This window comes from Macaca mulatta, chromosome 5 (assembly GCF_049350105.2).
Source record: "Macaca mulatta isolate MMU2019108-1 chromosome 5, T2T-MMU8v2.0, whole genome shotgun sequence".
Taxonomy (NCBI): domain Eukaryota; kingdom Metazoa; phylum Chordata; class Mammalia; order Primates; family Cercopithecidae; genus Macaca; species Macaca mulatta.
In genome coordinates this window covers 76,231,174-76,250,136 of record NC_133410.1, presented here as the reverse complement: position 1 = coordinate 76,250,136, position 18,963 = coordinate 76,231,174, and the positions used below count along the sequence as shown (strand labels likewise).

At 39.9% G+C, this 18,963-nt stretch overlaps 1 long non-coding RNA gene across 1 annotated transcript; it reads left to right on the top strand.

Moving 5' to 3' along the window:
- The first annotated feature begins 3,106 nt into the window (after nucleotides 1–3,106).
- Nucleotides 3,107–18,094, top strand: LOC144340915 (uncharacterized). The gene is made up of 3 exons (XR_013417461.1): nucleotides 3,107–3,593; nucleotides 5,696–5,943; nucleotides 16,666–18,094. It is a non-coding gene; the product is annotated as an uncharacterized LOC144340915 (long non-coding RNA).
- The last annotated feature ends 869 nt before the right edge of the window (nucleotides 18,095–18,963 follow it).

Sequence of the window (18,963 nt, the reverse complement as noted above, 5' to 3'; positions counted from 1 at the left end):
CTCCCATCAATACCGCAAAGAATTTGGTTCCACGGCTTTGTCAATTTTTTCAGCCAGAAAAATGTTCCACGATGTGTCTTTTGTTCTTTTTCTGAGGCGGCTGCAGAGTTATAATTTACTGGCATGTAGAGAAAGTGGATTTTTTTCATTGCAATTCCATTTTCCCCCTCCTTTGGGATTCTTGGGAAAACCTGATTAAAACGTCAGCCAGAAGAATGGCTGGTGATCCTTTAAAAGGACTGATTAAAACAGGATGACCCAAAGCACTAACAGGAGAAGAAAACCCTATGGGTATCTGAGTATGCAATTTCTAGTTATTGGAGTATAGAAAAAAAAAAAGGCAGGAAACAAAGAAATAAGAAGCTTTGATAGAGAAGGGTGATATTAAAATTATTATAATTAACAATGGTAATAATGAACTCCACAAGTAATTTCTGTTCTAGGCTCTGTACTAAACCTTTGTTTTATTATATCCAAAATTTAGACTCTTCAAGGTAGGTAGGATTGTTCTGCTTTCCATATGAGGTAAAAGAAGGTACCCTTGGTCATATAGCCAGGGCCTGTCCCCCGGGGCCTGAAGGTTGCACTTGCTGGATATAAGGCCTTTAATAAGAAGACACTGTCAGAGCCATCCCCAGGACGGAGCTGCCCCATGCTTGGAGACTTGATTCCTTCTGCTTGGGATGTGAGCACCAACTCCTTCTGTACTTTTCTGGGACTGGGCCTTTTTGCTCTGCTCTTGTACCTGCTTCCAAAATTTCTTGCTAATTGTTTCCTGCTTAAAACTTTTCCTTTAGAGAAAAGGTGCTCACAAATGTATGCATAGAAGTCCACCCAGCTCTCTGTAGCAAAGGGAGAATTTGTTGACTGAGTTACAGCGTTTTAATTTTGTGTTTTCTGAGAATTGGGTTCTAAGTGTTGAACAATCCAGTGGGACCAAAATATTTGGCCTGTTTAATTCCTGGGAAGTTATTTGTGGGCCCCCTGCAGCTGTGGTTACATCATAGAAAGGAAGCTAATAGGAAAGGCAGAGCAAGTGGGCTAGCTGACTTTGGCTGGACTCATATAGAGACTGATCTTGCGAGCTTTTCAGTTTCTTTCTTCTGTCATTCAAGGCCCAGTCCGAGTTAAACCACAGAAATCTTGTCTTCTCTAGTGTCAAACATACTCATTGTTTCTTTTTCTTTTTTGCTTTCCGAGACGGAGTTTTGCTCTTGTCACCCAGGCTGGAGTGCAAGGTTGCAATCTTGGCTAACTGCAACCTCTGCCTCCAGGATTCAAGCGACTATCCTGCCTCAGCCTCCCAAGTAGCTGGGATTACAGGTGCCAACCACCACACTCGGCTAATTTCATATTTTTGGTAGAGATGGAGTTTCACCATGTTGACCAGGCTGGTCTCGAACTCTTGACGTCAGGTGATCCGCCCGCCTCTGCCTCCCAAAGTGCTGGGATTACAGGTGTGAGCCACCACACCCAGCCCATACTCATTGTTTTTATGGCATGAAGCACCATATGCTGTGCTTTTTCATACTATGCATTCTTTGTATTATGTTATTCTTTAATTATTTTCCTTTATAAAAATAATCCTGTCTGCCCAATAGACTGTGAACTCCACTTGAGTACAAATGTGTCTCCCTTTGCAGTGCCTGCCTGCCCCCAGCCCACCACCAACCCACAGCTTTACCTGGGCACTGACTTCAGTGCTAGGCACGGATAGCTGCCCAGGATCTGCTGTTGAATAACTGTTGAAAGTTTTCCTTTTAGTGTGCTCAGTTTCTATAATAAAGCAAATGTTCTGTAGAATAAAGAACTGCTCTATCATAGGGGAGAGAATGGGTGTGGGGAACACAAAAGAGAAAATCTCAGGAAGAGGAACAGTGACTCTATAGACCATTATGCAGTCCAGTGTTGGGGAATTCCGTTAAAAGATTCCCCTGATGTATCCGTACATTGGCAGGGGATGGGCTAAACAAATAGTAATTATTGGTGCTTGCTTGTCTCAGATATGGTGTACCTGTGGGCTTCTCTTCAGAAATAAACTACAAATTGGCAACAGGAGGAGAATGTAATGCCTGAGGAATCTCAAACTCAGAGCCCCTTCTTTGTTTAGAAAGGACTGGAAAAGTAGCAGGAGAAACCTGCCTCTCACTGCCTTGAATGAAATAAAAATGTAATTGGGTGCTCCCATGGGTCCCCTTTCTCTGTGCTGAGGAAAGTTGTAAACAGGGAGGGAACACCTCTTCTGCTGTTAATAGCATGTAGGTTGCCTTCAGAATTGTGGCTTCAGAGAACACAGGACCACTCCTCTTGCCCATCATCCACTTACCCATAGGATCCCTGAATTGTCACACAATTAAAGAATCCCACTTTCTAGCAGAGACAAGGGGAAGGCAGAAAATATCTGAATCATACTTTAGCTCACATTTTACAGGATGTAAAACATGGGTCTCTGTCTCTTGGGTCCTGCAATTTTCTTATCACTGTAAGAAAATATGTATAAAATCAAAGTGTTTTCTTCTCTGGAGGAGGGTGACATCACTAATTTGTACAGACCCTAGACCATACATCCTCTTGGTCTTTCCAAAGGAAGAGAACTTTCTTATCACACATCAAATCAAGAAGCTCTTTAGGAGAAATCTCACCTATCAGTCATTCCCATCCTCTTTATAATCCTCTCATGTTTTTGTTTTATAATCTACCCAAAAGGGAAGAATCGAACTAATTTTAAACAGACTTTTTAATGCAAAAATATACACAATGGAGCAAAGGGCAAGAATTTAAATTACGTGAGATGATGACTTTTTTTTCAGATCATACAGTTATTTGATAACACTCGCTTGTCTTGATAGTTCTCATTTGCAATTAGATGTGTGCTGCTTTTTTCATATTCAAGAGAAAATGTTTCCAAATAGATTCATGGGGCTTAAAAGACTCACATTAGAGATGAAAAAAACTATCCCTGTCCCTTTAAACCAAAAGCTACTGTTGCTCAATTCACTAGGCAGAGAAGAATGGAGAATCTGTGACCCTGGTTTCTTAAGCATTTGCTGACCTCAGTAGGTTCAGTTTAGAGTCTTAGCTTCTTTGTGGTGATTCACAGAACTGTGACATTTCAGGGTTGGCAGGCACTTGGGTTAATATCCAGTCCAATCAAATACCTAGTGCTTGAATTCTCCCTTTTGTGTCTTTACCAAAAGATCACAGCTTTGAATACATCTTGAATGATTTCACAGTCTTGAATACATCCAGAGATGGGGAGCTCACTACCTTATGAAATATCTCATTTCATTTATGAAAAACTCTATAGGAATTTTTTTACATTGAACAAAAATCAATTCAAATGGTTTTATTGAGTGCATCCTGTGCTCCGGGCATTAAGCTCTGAGGATCTAACACTGAACAAAATAGAAAGCACTGTGCTTTTGGAGTTTGCTTCCTACAAAAGGGAGATAGAATAAAGGCAAGTAAAATGAAGAGCACGACAGGGATCAGTAAGAATGAAAGAGAATGCCGGGGCGGACACTTGCAAACTAGTGTGGTCAGGAAAGGCCTCACGGACAACTGGCTTTCAAGTGGAGTCCTGAAAGAGCCTTGTGAGTATCAAGGGGAAGAGCATTCCAGAAGCAGAAACAGTGAGTGCAAAGGCCCTGAGGCAGGTTTATGGAGCAGTGAAGAGGTCAGTGTGGTTGGAATGGGGAAGGCAAAGGGGAGCATGGTGAGATATGAAGTTAGAAAGGGAATGGGAGGCAGACCATAGGAGCCAGACCCATGGGGCCTTGGGAATCTTTGTGAGGATAGCATTTTACTCTAAATAAGATAAGGAGTCATTGGAGGGTTCTAGTATGATTTGACTTAAGTTATAGAATATTTGCTCTGCAAATAGACTGTTTGGGAAAATGACTGGGCTTAGGAGAGCAGTCAGAGGATGCTGTGGAAGTTCGGGCCAGAGACAGTGCCGTCTTGGTGTGCAAAGTGTGTGGGCTCGGGATGTATTTTGAATAGTGCTCTTTGAGTTTCACCTGTGGATCCTAGCATAGTCTGCTGGGGCTTAACACACGTGGTCCTCATGCATATATTGGACCAGGGTAAAAATAAGGCAAATGCCACTTATTTCTTCCTTTTGACTCTTCCCAGCCCTCTTACTTGTTCCACATAAGCAACAATCCTAATGCGTATGATGTGTATTTTTCTATTTGTATGAATTCTTGTAAAACATGTACTTTTTTGTCACATATTTTTTTTTTCTTTTTTTTTTGAGATGGAGTCTCACTCTGTTGTCCAGTCTGGAGTGCAGTGGTGCGATCTCGGCTCGCTGCAATCTCCACCTCCTGGGTTCAAGTGATTGTCCTACCTCAACCTCCCAAGTAGCTGGGACTATAGACATGTGCCACAACGCTTTGTTGATTTTGATATTTTTAGTAAAGACAGGGTTTCACCGTGTTGGCCAGGCTGGTCTCAAACTCTTGATCTCAGGTGATCTGCCTGCCACAGCCTCCCAAAGTGCTGGGATTACAGGCCTGAGACACCACACCTGGCCTGTCATAGATTTAAAAAATTTTTAAAACTTAAAAACCTGACTTTGTGCTACAGATCACCTTCTGTTTCTTTCTGTATTTTAAAAATCAATCTGCATTGCTGATTGTACTGAGTCTGCAGATTCTGGGTGAAGCGACTTCTTCAAATGAGACAGCTGAGCTGTGAAAACACTCTGTTAGCACATGTTTCCCTGGAACCTTCTTCTCTCCAGTCCAAGCCTGTCCACTTCTTCCACATGGATTTGAGCCTTCTCTTGGTCTGGCCACTCTCTTTTGAGCCTTCCAAAGCCTATTTTGGCTCACAGTCTTGGGCTTCTCAGAGCAGAATCTATGCCTGAAAGCCGCTTGCCATTTTTCAGGCCTGTAAACAAGGTTCAGTAGCTGAGAAATGGGTGTGGGACTTGGACTAAGAAAATAGAAGCTACAGGACAAAGTGAGCCCCTAGACTCCAAATGTACCCAGAGCAGACTTTGCTTCATGTTTTTGGGGCAGTACAGAGTAGTGGTTAAGAATTTGACTCTTAGATTAGATAAATTTAGGCTTGTTTCTCATTCTCCTTCCTACTATCTGTGTGACTTTGGGTAAATCACTCAACTTCTCTGAGCTGCATTTTCTTCTTCTGTAAAATAGTGATAATCAGAAATAATTTTGTGAGGCTGTTATTAGATGCAATATTGTATGTGAACTTTTTGGCAGAGTATGTTATGGAGTGGGCCCTTGGTAAATATTGGCTGTAATTTTTAAATATAAATCCATACAAACCCAGATTGTCATGAAAATGAAACGTGGGACATTCATTTGCATTACAAAAGATATTAAAAGATTCACTTTAATAGCAATTTCTCTAGTGTATTTCTATAATTTAAATGACCAAAATTGGGTTTTCATGCTGCTTTTCAACAGTATAGATTGTATAAAACTTGTTTTACCTGTATTATGACAGTGAGGGAGATGCCCCACATGACCGTGAAAGGTATATTGAAGATTTTATACACAGACGTAGTGATGTTATATGTGTTCCCTTTGCCCCAACCCTTGTCTCTGCCTCTGTCTCCTCTCTCAGAGTCTTCACAATGGTAATCTCAGCAGTGAGTTATACTTTTTAAGAAATCTTGAGGCTAACACTATAATCCAAGTGATACATTCTATTTTTTTTCCAGTGAAAACCTACAATAAAGGAAAATATAGAAGTAGAGGACTTGAAGAGACCAGAAGAGTTTGGTGTCATTGAAACCACAGGATTGGAAGGGAACTCAGCGGTCACCAAATACTCCCTTCTCTTTCTGTAGATGAGGACACTGAGGCTTACAGTGGTGGAGAGACTTGGCCAAAGTTGCCCAGCTTATAAACAGCACAGCAGGAATGCAGACTTCCTGTCCAGCATTCTTTCTTCAACTCATGGTTCCTGGTAAGAATTGGATTTTCATCAGCCATTTTAATTCAGGGAATGGAATTTACACCTTCCCGTGGTGATCTATCCTAGTAAGAAAGGTTTTCCTTCAACTTAGCCCAGTTCCTTTTTTTTTTTTTGACAGAGTCTCAACTGTGTCACAAGGCTGGAGTGCAGTGGCATGATCTCGGCTCATTGCAACCTTCACCTCCTGGGTTCAAGTGATTCTTCTGCCTCAGCCTCCCGAGTAGCTGGGACTACAGGCATGTGCCACCACTCCCAGCTAATTTTTGTGTTTTTAGTAGAGACGGGGTTTCACTATGTTGGCCAGGATGGTCTTGATCTCTTGATCTTGTGATCCACCTGCCTCGGCCTCCCAAAGTGCCGGAATTACAGATGTGAGCCACCATGCCTGGCCCCAATTCCCTCTTTAAACAATTTAAATACCCAAGCTCAGCTTGCCATAGAACTATCATGGTTCTATATCATTCTGGATATGGCCCAGAGAAAGGGAACACAGTGCAGGCTACACGCATGTAGTCTGTTTTTACCTCCTTTTGCCCTCAACTTGAACTTGTTAAAGGCTCCTCCTCACTTCACCCCTTTCCCTCTAATGTCTCTGCCACTAGAACGTGAGCACCAGGAGAGCCAGGTCTTCATCCATTTTATTCTCTAGTGTATAAACAGTGCCTGACACAAAACATGAGTTAAGTGGATGCTTGCTGAAGGACTAATACACTTATTGAGTGCCTGCTGTGTGCCAGGTACTCTTCTTAGCACACTGGACACATATCCTCCCTTAGTACTAGGAATATGAAGAGGAGAGAAAAAAAATCTGTCTCTGATAGAGAAGCAAGGTTTAAGTTCTTCCTATCTCTCTCTGGCAGACTCAGAGGAAATCTTTTGACTAAGAAACAAGCAGTTTCTCTCCCTAACCCTCACATCATAATAGCATGTCGTCACACCTCACCATGCTACCACAGGCCATACACATGTGGACATGTGCACATATACACATACACACAGGAGTCAGTTTTAAGTGACTGAAGTAGCACATAAATTTCCATCTGTTTCCCTGTTATATTTTTCTTACAGCCTTACATGGTACAGGTACTTAAAATTCACACTATCAGAATGATTCTCTGGGTTAAGGAACATCTATAATAGTCCCATTTTATTTACTTATTACAAATAATTTCAACTTTTAGTTTCAAGAGGTTTGTTACATGGGAATATTGTGTGATGCTGGGCTTTGGGGTATGATTGATCCTGTCACTCAGGTAGTAAGCATGGTTCCCAACAGTTAGTTTTTCAACCCTTGTCCCCCTTCCTCTCCCTTCTAGTAGTCCCCAGTGTCTATTTTTGCTATCTTGATGTCCATGAGTACCCAATGTTTAGCTCCCACTTAGTGAGAACATGTGGTATTTGGTTTTCTGTTCCTGCATTAATTTGCATAGGACAATGGCCTCTAGCTGCATCCATGTTGCTGCAGGGTACATGATTTTGTTCTTTTTTAAAGGCTGCATAGTATTGCATGGTGTATATAAACTCTCTTTTCTTTATTCAATCCACTGTCAGTGGGCACTTTGATTCCATGTCTTTGCTATTGTGAATAGTGCTGTGATAAACATACAAGTGCATGTCTTTTTTTGTAGAACAATTTATTTTGCTGTGTAGACCAATTTTAAATGATAAAGATTTTACCCAGAGACTCCAAAGGTTATCTATTAGCAACATTGGTATGTTCACATGAATCAATTTTTCAGGTCAATGATAGAAATGGACAGAATAGAGGGCATCCAAGAACTCCTTAAGAGGAAGTCAAACTGTCGCTGTTTGCTGACGATATGATTGTATACCTAGAAAACCCTAAAGACTCACCCAAAAAGCTCCTAGAACTGGTAAATGAATTCAGCAAAGTTTCAGGACAAAAAATTGTAGCTGTGCTATACACTAATAGTGACCAAGCTGAGAATCAAATCAAGAATTCAACCTCTTTCACAATAGCTGCAAAACAAACAAAACAAAGCAAAAAACAACTTAGGAATATACCTAACCAAGGATATGAAAGACCTCTACAAGGAAAACTGCAAAACAATGCCAAAAGAAATCATAGATGACACAAACAAACGTAAACACATTCCATACTCATGACTGGGTAGAATCAATATTGTGAAAATGACCATACTGCTAAAAACAATCTACAAATTCAATGGAATTCCCATAAAAATACCATCATCATTCTTTACAGAACTAGAAAAAATAATCTTAAAATTAATATGGAACCTAAAAAGAGCCCACATAGTCAAAGCAAGACTAAACAAAAATAATAAATCTGGAGGCATCACATTACACAGCTTCAAACTATACTATAAGGCCATAGTCACCAAAACTACATGGTACTAGTATAAAAATAGGCACATTTTATAGAATAGAATAGAATAGAATAGAATAGAATAGAATAGAATTCTGTTCTATAAAACAGAATAGAGAACATAGAAATAAAGTCAAATACTTACAGCCAGCTGATCTTTGACAAAGCAAACAAAGACAAAGTGGGGAGGGGAAAGGACACCGTATTCAAAAAATGGTTCTGGGATAATTGGCAAGCCACATGTGGAAGAATGAAACTGGATCCTCATCTCTCACCTTATACAAAAATCAACTCAAGGTGGATCAAACACTTAAATCTATGATCAGAAACTATAAATATTCTAGAAGACAACATCAGAAAAACCCTTTTAGACATTGGCTTAAGCAAAGACTTCATGACCGAAGACCCAAAAGCAAATGCAACAAAAGCAAATATAAATAGATGGGACTTAAACTAAAAAGCTTCTGCACAGCAAAAACTTAATCAGCAGAGTTAACAGACAACCTACAGAGAAAATCTTCACAATCTATACCTCCGACAAAGGACTAATATCCAGAATCTACAAAGAACCAAACAAATCAGCAAGAAAAAAACAAATGATTCCATCAAGAGGTGGGCAGATCACGAGGTCAAGAGATCGAGACCATCCTAGCCAATATGGTGAAACCTTGTCTCTACTAAAAATACAAAAATTGGCTGGGCGTGGTGGCGCACGCCTGTAGTCCCAGATACTCGGGAGGCTGAGGCAGGAGAATTGCTTGAACCCAGGAGGTGGAGGTTGCAGTGAGTGGAGATTGTGCCACTGCACTCCAGGATGGTGACAGAGTGAGATTCTGTCTCAAAAAAAAAAAAAAAAAAAAAAAAAAAGATGCAGTGAAAAGGCAACACTTTTACCCTGCTGGTGGGAATGTAAAATGGGGAAACAGAGGCTTGAAAAAGACTAGGGAAAGTTAAATTATTTCCCTGGTACAGCCAATAGGGAAAACAGTGTGGGGACTCCTTAAAGAACTAAATGTAGATCTACAGTTTGATCCAGCAATCCCACTGCTAGGTATCTACCCAGAGGAAAAGAAGTCATTATACAAAAACGATACTTGCACACACATGTTTACAGCAGCGAAATTTGCAATTGCAAAAATATAGAACCAGCTCAAATGCCCATCAATCAATGAGTGGATAAAGAAAATGTGATATATATATATATATATATATATATATATATATATATATATATATATATATAAAACATGGAATACTACTCGGCCATAAAGAGGGACGACATAATGGCATTCGCAGCAACCTGGATGGAATTGGAGACTATTATTCTAAGTGAAGTAACTCAGGAATGGAAAACCAAATATCATATGTTATCACTCATATGTGGGAGTTAAGCTATGAGGACATCAAGGCATAAGAATGATACATTGAACTTTGGGGAATCAGGGGAAAGGATGGGAGGTAGCAAGGGATAAAAAGACTACACATTGGGTAGAGTGTACACTACTGGGGTGATGGGTGCACCAAAATCTCAGAAATCACCACTAAACAAGCGGCTCATAGACTGGTTACTTTGTGTACCACTGATGTAGAAGTCAGGCCACTGTCTGGGTAGGTAGGTCCTAGTGAGACATTTGTGAGAAGATCCCTGGGCTTATAGGGGCCACAAGAAGACTGTTCCTTGGAGTTGGGCAGGAAGGACAGAGGAAATCAATTTTGCTGACTTCACTTCATAGCTTTGCCTAAGGACTAGGCTTGACTTAAATTGAAAAAAATTTTTTCTCAATTTAAGTCAATTTGCTTCAACGTCTTGCCAAATGCATGCTATAGGAGACACTCCACATATGTTGTTGCTCATCAGAGTGGAGCATTGAAAATAATCCAGAGTCGAACAGAAAAGAGTTCAAATTCACCATTCTCTACTTTTAGCTGGGTGACCCTGGGCAAATTGCTTAACTTTTCTGTTCCTTTATTTATAAACACTTGAATGACAGAAGCCACTACGTACGTTTTATTATAGCAATTAAGAGCAGTAACATCCCTAAAAGCAGATTTCCAGGCACATGAGTGCTTTTTTGAATAAACAGATTGAGTGATATCTTCCAGCATTACCTGATATACTCTTCTCCATGATTCAGGAGGTAGCAACTTTATGAGGCCCATTTTGTAAATGGGGAAACAGAGGCTTAACAAAGCAGAGACTAGGGAAAGTTAAATTATTTGCCTAAAGTTGGAGCCAGAGCAAAGATGACTCATAGATCAAAATAACTGCTTGAAAGTAGCACCCACGATTTTCCTGCAGGCATTTTTGTTCTATTTGATACTAATGAGTTGGTTGTGTGGGCAGTGAGTTGATAAAGGAACATGAACTGAATTATTAAGCCTCCATTTTATTGTCTACACTTTACAGGCTTTACAACTGACTCGGGTGAGGAAATTCCACCAAAAACTTTAATATGGAAAAAAAGAAAAGGGAAAAAATGCAAGATCTCTCTAAATAGCTCTGCAAAGGTCAATGGGATTAATATACCCTTTGAACATAGTTATTTTAGCTGAAATAAGAAAACAGCATGAGGGAACTTCACAGACTACTTGTGTGATAGAAATGTAATGTATTTGCCCCTTTTTTCTTCCTTTGTGGCGAACATGTGATTACATGAAGCAAGTTGGAGAATAAATAAAATAACCAAGAAGTTGTGCTCTGAAAATGTGTTCATTATGTGTAAATGTTATTTTACATCCTCAGATTCATCAAAATCAGCATCTCAAGGTGCCTTGAAAAGAACAAGTAGATAATGGGCAGCTAAAATTGATGGATTGGAAGCCTGGAGACAATGTGTGCTCCTAGGGACCTTTGCGATTGGCTCCTATGTTCTGTATAATTTAAGATAACTACCTCTAACTCAATTTATAGGTCAAACTTAATTTTTAACCTCCTGTGAGATGAAAATTAACCTTGAGGTAAATTCATAGAATTTCCCAAGTAGAAATTAGAGCCTGGGAAGACATTAATAAGTGCTCTTAGAAAAAAAGGTTATTTGGTTAAAAAGTTTTGAAGCCACCGGGTTTAGAACTTCATAGAGGCCTCCAGTGCAGGACTTCTCAGAGCCTCTAATGTACTAATGCAGAATATGAGCTTCCCAGACGGCTGCAAGCAGCATTCAATTATTTAATTGTGGAAACTCCCCCTCAACATTTTTTAGCATCTTGTGGTTATTGCATTCTTTGGAATATACTTTGGGAAATAATGATCTTCTCTGACACTCCTCATTGTATAGTTTAAGAAATCAAGTTCAACAGAGTTTATGTACCTTATAGTTAACATGTTACTTTTGTGTCTGTCTATGAGGTGGGACTGTAAAATAACACAGGGTTTGCTTTCAAGCTCACGTGGTTGTTGGCAGCATTAAGATCCTTGCATGCTGTTGACTGAGGGCTTCAGTTTCTTGCTGTCTGTCAGCTTCCAGCCAGCCATCCCCAGGTCTTGCCAAATGGACTTTCCCAAAGTCTTGTTGTTTGAGGAACCAAGTCTTTGGTTCCAACAGTGGAGAGATTACAATTAAAAATTTATGAACATAGAAATATTGCTTGGAGATCAGTGTTATCTTTCAAAATGGAACCCATTGCTGTGTTTAAATGGAGTGTCTCCACAATCATGCTTCTATTCAAAACAGTTTCACAGCTTCTCTTTTGGATGTTGCTTCATTTAGGCTACTACACTTGCCACACAAAACAGCCTGCAGACTGCGGAGCAACAACTGACTGGTGCTCTTGTAGTAGAAAGAGTGCTAGATTAGGGCATCACTCTAGGACATTAGATGTAGTCTCTACTGCATCATCAACAAGTTAAATGATGTTATTTCTTAAACTCTTAGAGTCCTAGTTTCTTCATCTATAAATCTGGTCGTTAGAATAGCTACCTCACGGAGTCGTTGTTTGGATTAAATAAGATAATGTATGTGGATATCCTTTATAGGAAAAGGGTTAATTGTGTAGTCTCTGGAAGTTGACTGCCAGAGTTAGAGTCTCAGCTCTGCTCTTTGGTAGCTTTTTGACCTTGGGAAAATTACTTAACTCAGTTATCCCACTTTTAGAATGGGAATATAAACGTTTATACCTTTTAGGATTTTGTGAATTATTAAAATAATATTTATAAAGTGCTTAGCACAGTGCCTGACACATGGTAGATGCTAGATGCTATTAATCTAACCTGTAAAATATTAGACAGATGAATAGTGGCTCTCTTTCAAGAGAATTCTTGATTTTGTTAAAAGTGACTAGATGAAACAGCAAGGCAAGAGCAAGATAATTAAAAGTTAGGTATGATAGGGTGTGCCTGTCGTCCCAGTTACTTGGGAGGCCAAAGCAGGAGGATTGCTTAGGCCCAGGAGTTCGAGGCTGCAATGAGCTATGGTTGCACCACTGCTCTCTAGCCTGGGCAACATAATGAGGCTCCATCTCTTAAAAAACAAAGAATGATATCATGGGTAAAAAAATTACCTATAATATTACAAATTATATTGATTACACCCGGCTCAGAATAACTAATATTTGTATATTAGTTACCTTTTGCTGCATGATACTATTAAAACTTGGCAGCTTCAAATAATCCTTATTGTCTCACAGTTTCTGTGGGTCAGGAGTTTAGGCATGGCTTAGTTAGGTCCTCTGTAAGGTTACAAAGTATCAGTTGGGGCTGGGGTTTCATCTGAATGCTCCATGGGGAGGGATTTACTTCCAAAAAGATTGTTGGCAGCATTCAGATCCTTCCATGCTGTGGACTGAAGTCTTCAGTTTCTTGCTGTCTGTCAAATCCCAGACAGCCATCTTTAGTTCTTGCCAAATGGACTTTCCCAAAGTCTTGTTGTTTGAGGAACCAAAGACTTGGCTCCTCAAAGCCAAGGATAGAGACAGAGTTTACTAGCAAGATGGGTTACAGTGTTCTGTTACTTAATCATGTGCATGTAATAACGCACAACCCGTCATTTTTGCCATACTCTATTGGCTAGGAGCAAACCCCAGACTCCACCCACACTCAGTGGGAGAGTATCGCACAAGGATATGAACATCAGGAAGCAGAGGTCAGGGGGCCACCCTAGCATTTTCCTGCCACAGACTGTTTCCAAAATCAAGCCCAAATTAAAAGAGTGAAGGTTTTGACAGACTGTGCCCCTGAAACCAATTTGAGAGGATGAGATTTTTGGAACAAAAGCAGCATGATTGGAATATGTATAGTCTCCCAAGATGGCCACTTTGAGGGTACCATACCTGTTTCAACCAGAATCTACATCTTCTCCTGTTGTTCAATGCCAGATGCATTCTTTCTTGGTCAATTCTCATTTATTCTAAACTAGAAGAATTTTCCTCATAATCTACATTTGTTTGTATATTTTATGTAATTCCTTAATCTTCTGTTTTTTTAATGAACTTTCCCTTAAAGAACTGTCTAGGCTAACAAATAGATGAACTGAAAGTTGTTTTTATTATGTAATAAATCTTAGATATGACCTTTCATTACCTAAAGAGATCTGAAAAAATAAATCTGCCTTTATCTAAGTTTCCTTAATTTTCTGTATTTAGGGCTCTGAATTTACCACGTAATAGCACAAGTATGTGCTTCTCTTTGGCTGTGTAACCCCTTGGGAGTCTTTGTTAAATAGCTCCAATGTCCTTTCTTATACTCTGATACAATCACCAGGCATTTGGTATTGAACCTCACAACATGAGTGTGAAGCTGTGTCACCTGTGCTCACCTATGTAATAATCATCTTGAAAAGAATAACACACACAGGCATCACAAAGACACTGAAGCTTGAGAAATACCTCTCCAAGAATAGTCTTGGGGCATAGGATCATCCTAACTGTGGGGCAAAAGAATGTTAGAACATCAAACAATCATAGGGTATAAAAATGTCTTAATTTAGCTTGATGACCATTTTTAGGTTATGCTTGAACAAGAGAACATGAGGTTATAACCAACTACATGAAAAATGGAAGGGAGCAGAAAGGGTATTGCTTAGTTTCTACTCCATAAAAATCACAGTGAGCCCATAATAAATGCATTTGGATGTTGCGATAGCTCACCGGAAGAAAATCTTCTCTGAAGATTTTTCAAAACTCTGATCCATTCCCCAGGGTTTGCCAGTCACGTTATTGATTCATTATTTTCACTTCATTTGAAGCATTATTCATCTATGACTTTGGTTTGTGGTTGAGTTCTACTGAGAATAAAATCAGCAAAATGTTTCTACTTGAACTTCATTTTTCTTTGGATGTTCTCGATAACACCAACAGAACCCAAAGTGTTTTTGGTCACAAACAAGTATACGCTTGTTTGTATTGAAATCTGATATATTCATCAGTGAAACTTTGGATTAGGGAGAACATGATGGCTGTGTAAGTCAACTTACAAGTAAATCCAGGGTTTCTTACAAATATTGTTTGGCAGATTAATATTTGTAGGCTTAAACTTAAAAAAGTCATATTCTCAGAACAAGTCAGCTCGACCCACAGAGAAAAATTCAGACACTAGCTGTAACAACAGAATTGAACAATAAAAGATCTCATCCTCACATTAGATTTTAGTCCTATGTCTGCCCTTAACTTGATATGTGACCTGGGGCAGTTCACTTAACCCCAGACTTGAATATTATGTAAAGGCTTTTGAGGTCTGGAATCCCATAACTCCTAGGGAGACGGAGAGGTGGCAACCTTTTACAAACAGAGTGTCAAATTTCTAACCTTTGATCTTCTGGTATTTTCAAGAGATAGCGGAGGTCACTTTGTGTTGACTTCTGTGTGTAGGGGAGAGAGAGGAAATACGGGGATGATAAAAGGATGAATAGTGAATCCCAAACTGTCAGAGGGAAAGTGTAATTGATACATTCAACTAGCTTTATTGAGCATTTTGAAGTGTGGGACACAGTGCCAGGTATTGCAGAAAGTGTAAAGAGGATTAAGACATATTTTGTGATTAAAAAGCTTATAAGATAGAGGAAAAATAAGAGTTGATAAATAAATAAAAGAACCTAAGGCAAGGCAGGGTATGATTACGGCCACAAGGAAGATTCAGACCAGATGTGATTAAAGTTTACATGGAATGATCATGTCTAGTTTGCAGAGGATGAGCTCAGAAAAGCTTTCATTAAAAGCTGACATTTGAAATGAACCTTAAAGGGTGGAGAGGAGGTGGGCCTGATGAAAATAGAGGGAGGAAAGCTCTAGAGGGAGATGGATAAGCAATGGGTTGGAAATGGAAAAAACATGGGCTATAGGAATAAAATTGAATAGCTGCATTTGGCGGAACAGTGGACAATTGTGTTGAAAAGTAGGCAGTGGGCTCATGATTTTATTGTAAACAAAGTTATGGCAGCCCAGATAGGTTATATGATTGGGCATCTTGGTTTATGCAGCATGCTGGCACTCTGAGACAAACTCGTTTTCATCTTTATGGCAATAGGATGTATTTTAAGGATACAACTGTCATTCCAACAATATCTTCTCTTTTACGCTGACCAGTGTAGTCACACAACCTTAATCTGTGTAATGCAATGCTTTCTCATAGCATTACGGAAAGGTATAACACCTTCATTAACCAACAACATAAAGCACCGTCCAACATTCATTTGGTCAGGAGCATTAAAAAATCTTCAAGGCCTCTATGTGGAGAAAACCACTCTCTGTTTAGCGTATCCTCTTGAACATCAAACTTGTCTGGTTCTCAAAGGGAGCATTTCCAAACCAGGTTAAAAAATGTAGTACTTCTTTTATTTTTATCACCCCGGTGGCTATCATCTTCACATCGCTTTTGGGCTTAACTATCCTTTAAATATTTTTCTTGCCTTTCTTGGAGTATTTTTTTTTAAGGCATTACTGAATTCCATGCCAGCTGTGCTATCAAAGAACACATAATGGAATGTATGGAATAAGCTGCTGTTATGCAATTTGCCTTGTCCTTGTCAAATGCAGGCATTACTCTCATGAATTATTTAAACTCCTACTGTCCTGGAGTGAGCCCAGTAGAGCTTCAAGTATTCACAAAGAAGTCTCTTGAAGTATTCCTTAAAGAATCATACTCTCAGTGGTAGTGAGTGAAGTAAAGTGGCAGCAGCAGTTGTAGGCTCGAAATAAACTTTGGGCTAAAGTCCTGAACTGAGGCTCTTGGGAGATTTGGACATTTCTATAACCGATGCTCCCTGGCATCGAACTTGAAAGCACTTTTTACACAAGGAAAGAGGCTGGTCAACCAGGAAGCAAAGCAAAAGTGTAACAACGATTTTAACAAGAAACATTTGCCAGGTGCTCATGTACCAGGAACAATGTTCATCCTGCAAAATCCCTTGATATGGCTATTATTTTTATTTTTCCAGATGAGGAAACTGAAGCACAGAGACATCAAGTTGCCAAATCGAGATTACCCAGCAAGTGGTAGAGCTGAAACAGGCAGCGATTTTTTTCCACGTACGCAGCATTCACCTTGTCAGAGCTGGGCATGGCAAACTGGAGTGAATTTCTAAGGGAGAACTTGTGCTGTTGATGTGGTAGATGCTGTAGGACTCTGCCAAGATCTCCTTGAGGGACTGAGATGCTCATTTCTCCAGCTTCTGGGAGTGTTGGCAGCTGGCGACTCTTAGCTGAGTTCTTCTCTGTTGATTGTCCTAAGCAGAGAAGAACCAAATCACCTAAGGCCACATCCTGTTCCGGGGGCATCCAGAATCTAAACACTTGCCTAGGGGCAGATGGGAGTATGAAGGCCAGGCCCCCTTGCCTTAAGGCTGGACAACCCTGCAAGACCATCTCATCCCAGAGCCCTATGAGGGATCTTGGAATCCGACTGCCTGTCTACATTTCTTTCCTCCCTCACAGTCATTGAGGCTAAAGGCTCCTCCAGTAATCTTCTGCACACCCATCTTCAGCTCAGAAGACTGAACTAAGACTTCTAGTGTGGTGGAAAGAGCCTGGGCTTCAGAGTCAGAAGATGTGGCTTTCCCTCCTGGCTCCAACACTTCTTCCCCAACTGTAAGAAATTGGGTACAGTGTATTACATTCCTGAGCCTCAGTTTCATTATCCATTCAATGGAAATGATGATATTCCAGGGTGTTTTTAGGATGAAGTAAGATCAATATATCAGATATAGTGAATGAATCAACTGATGGTGGCCTCCACTCAGCACTGTTCAGAGACTGATAAGGAGCATGGAATGCAATCTCAGCAGGAGCTTGGTTCCGAAATGAGAGAAGTCAGCAGGTTCTCTGGTGAGGGTCAGTGGGGTAGTTTAGAAGGCCATTGGCCTAAGCAGCATTCCCAGCCCTCTTCGGTGTGAGAGACATAGCCATGACTGTCAGCCCGAGCAACTTTACTTAATGCCTTGGCTTCATGGACTTTTTCTAAGCTCGGTATGTGCTAACATTTTCATGAATTTATGTGTATATGTATATATTTATAATAGATAAATCTTCCCTTTTGATTTTCCTTTATAAAAGCATGTGGGGTAGAGTGGAAGGGGAGAGAGAGTAAGAGAGTTAAGAGAGACAGAGAGAGAGAGAGACAGACAGACAGACAGAGACAGAGAGAGTGAGAGAGACTCTAATCTAGGAGACCCTTTGACCATGAGCATCAGTAAGAAGTACATTTTACCTTACTACTTGATACATACATGCATACAAAGACACACACAATCAAAATACAAGTCCCAGGAGTGAGTGCATGCTTTAATAAAGTGCAATGAACTGTGTTCTTTTTTTCTAAAGAATTTATTATCTATTGTTATACACATTAATAAAAGATTGTATGGATGGTATGACTTGATTTTGACTTTGGGCAGTCCACTTTGGGACTTAGTTTCTCCAGAATGAAAAGGTTTATACTGAACATTACCTCTTAACATCCTTTTGTTAAAAAAAACTTTTATGTTCAGGGCTACATGTGCAGGTTTGTTACATAGGTAAATGTGTGTGTCAGGGAGTTTGTTGTGCAGATTGTTTTGTCACCTCGGTATTAAGCCTAGTACTCAATAGTTATTTTTCCTGATCCTCTCCTTCATGCCACCATCTACCTCTGCTAGGCCCCAGTGTGTGTTGTTCCTCTTTATGTGTCAATGTGTTCTCATTATTTAGCTCCCACTTATAAGTGAGAACATGCTGTATTTGGTTTTCTGTTCCTGTGTTAGTTTACTAAGGATAGTGACCTCCAACTCCATCCATGTTTCTGCAAAGGACATGATCTTTTTCTTTTTTATGGCTGTATAGTATTCCAAGGTGTATATGTACTACATTTTCTTTTCCAGTCTACCATTGATGGACTTTTAGATTGATTTCATGTCTTTGCTATTGTGAATAGTGCTGCAATGAACATATGCATTCATGTGTCTTTGTAATAAAATGATTTATATTCCTTTACATATATAGCCAGTAATGGGATTTTTTGGTCAGATGGTATTTCTGTCTTTAGGGCTTTGAGGAATTGCTATGCTGTCTTTCACAATGGTTGAACTAATTTATACCCCCATCAAAAGCATTCCTTTTTCTCCACAACCTTGCCAACATCTGCTATGTTTTGACTTTGTAGTAATAGCCATTCTGGCTGGGCATGGTGGCTCACACTTGTAATCCAGTGCTTTGGGAGGCCAAGGCAGGCAGATTATCTGAGGTCAGGAGTTCGACATCAG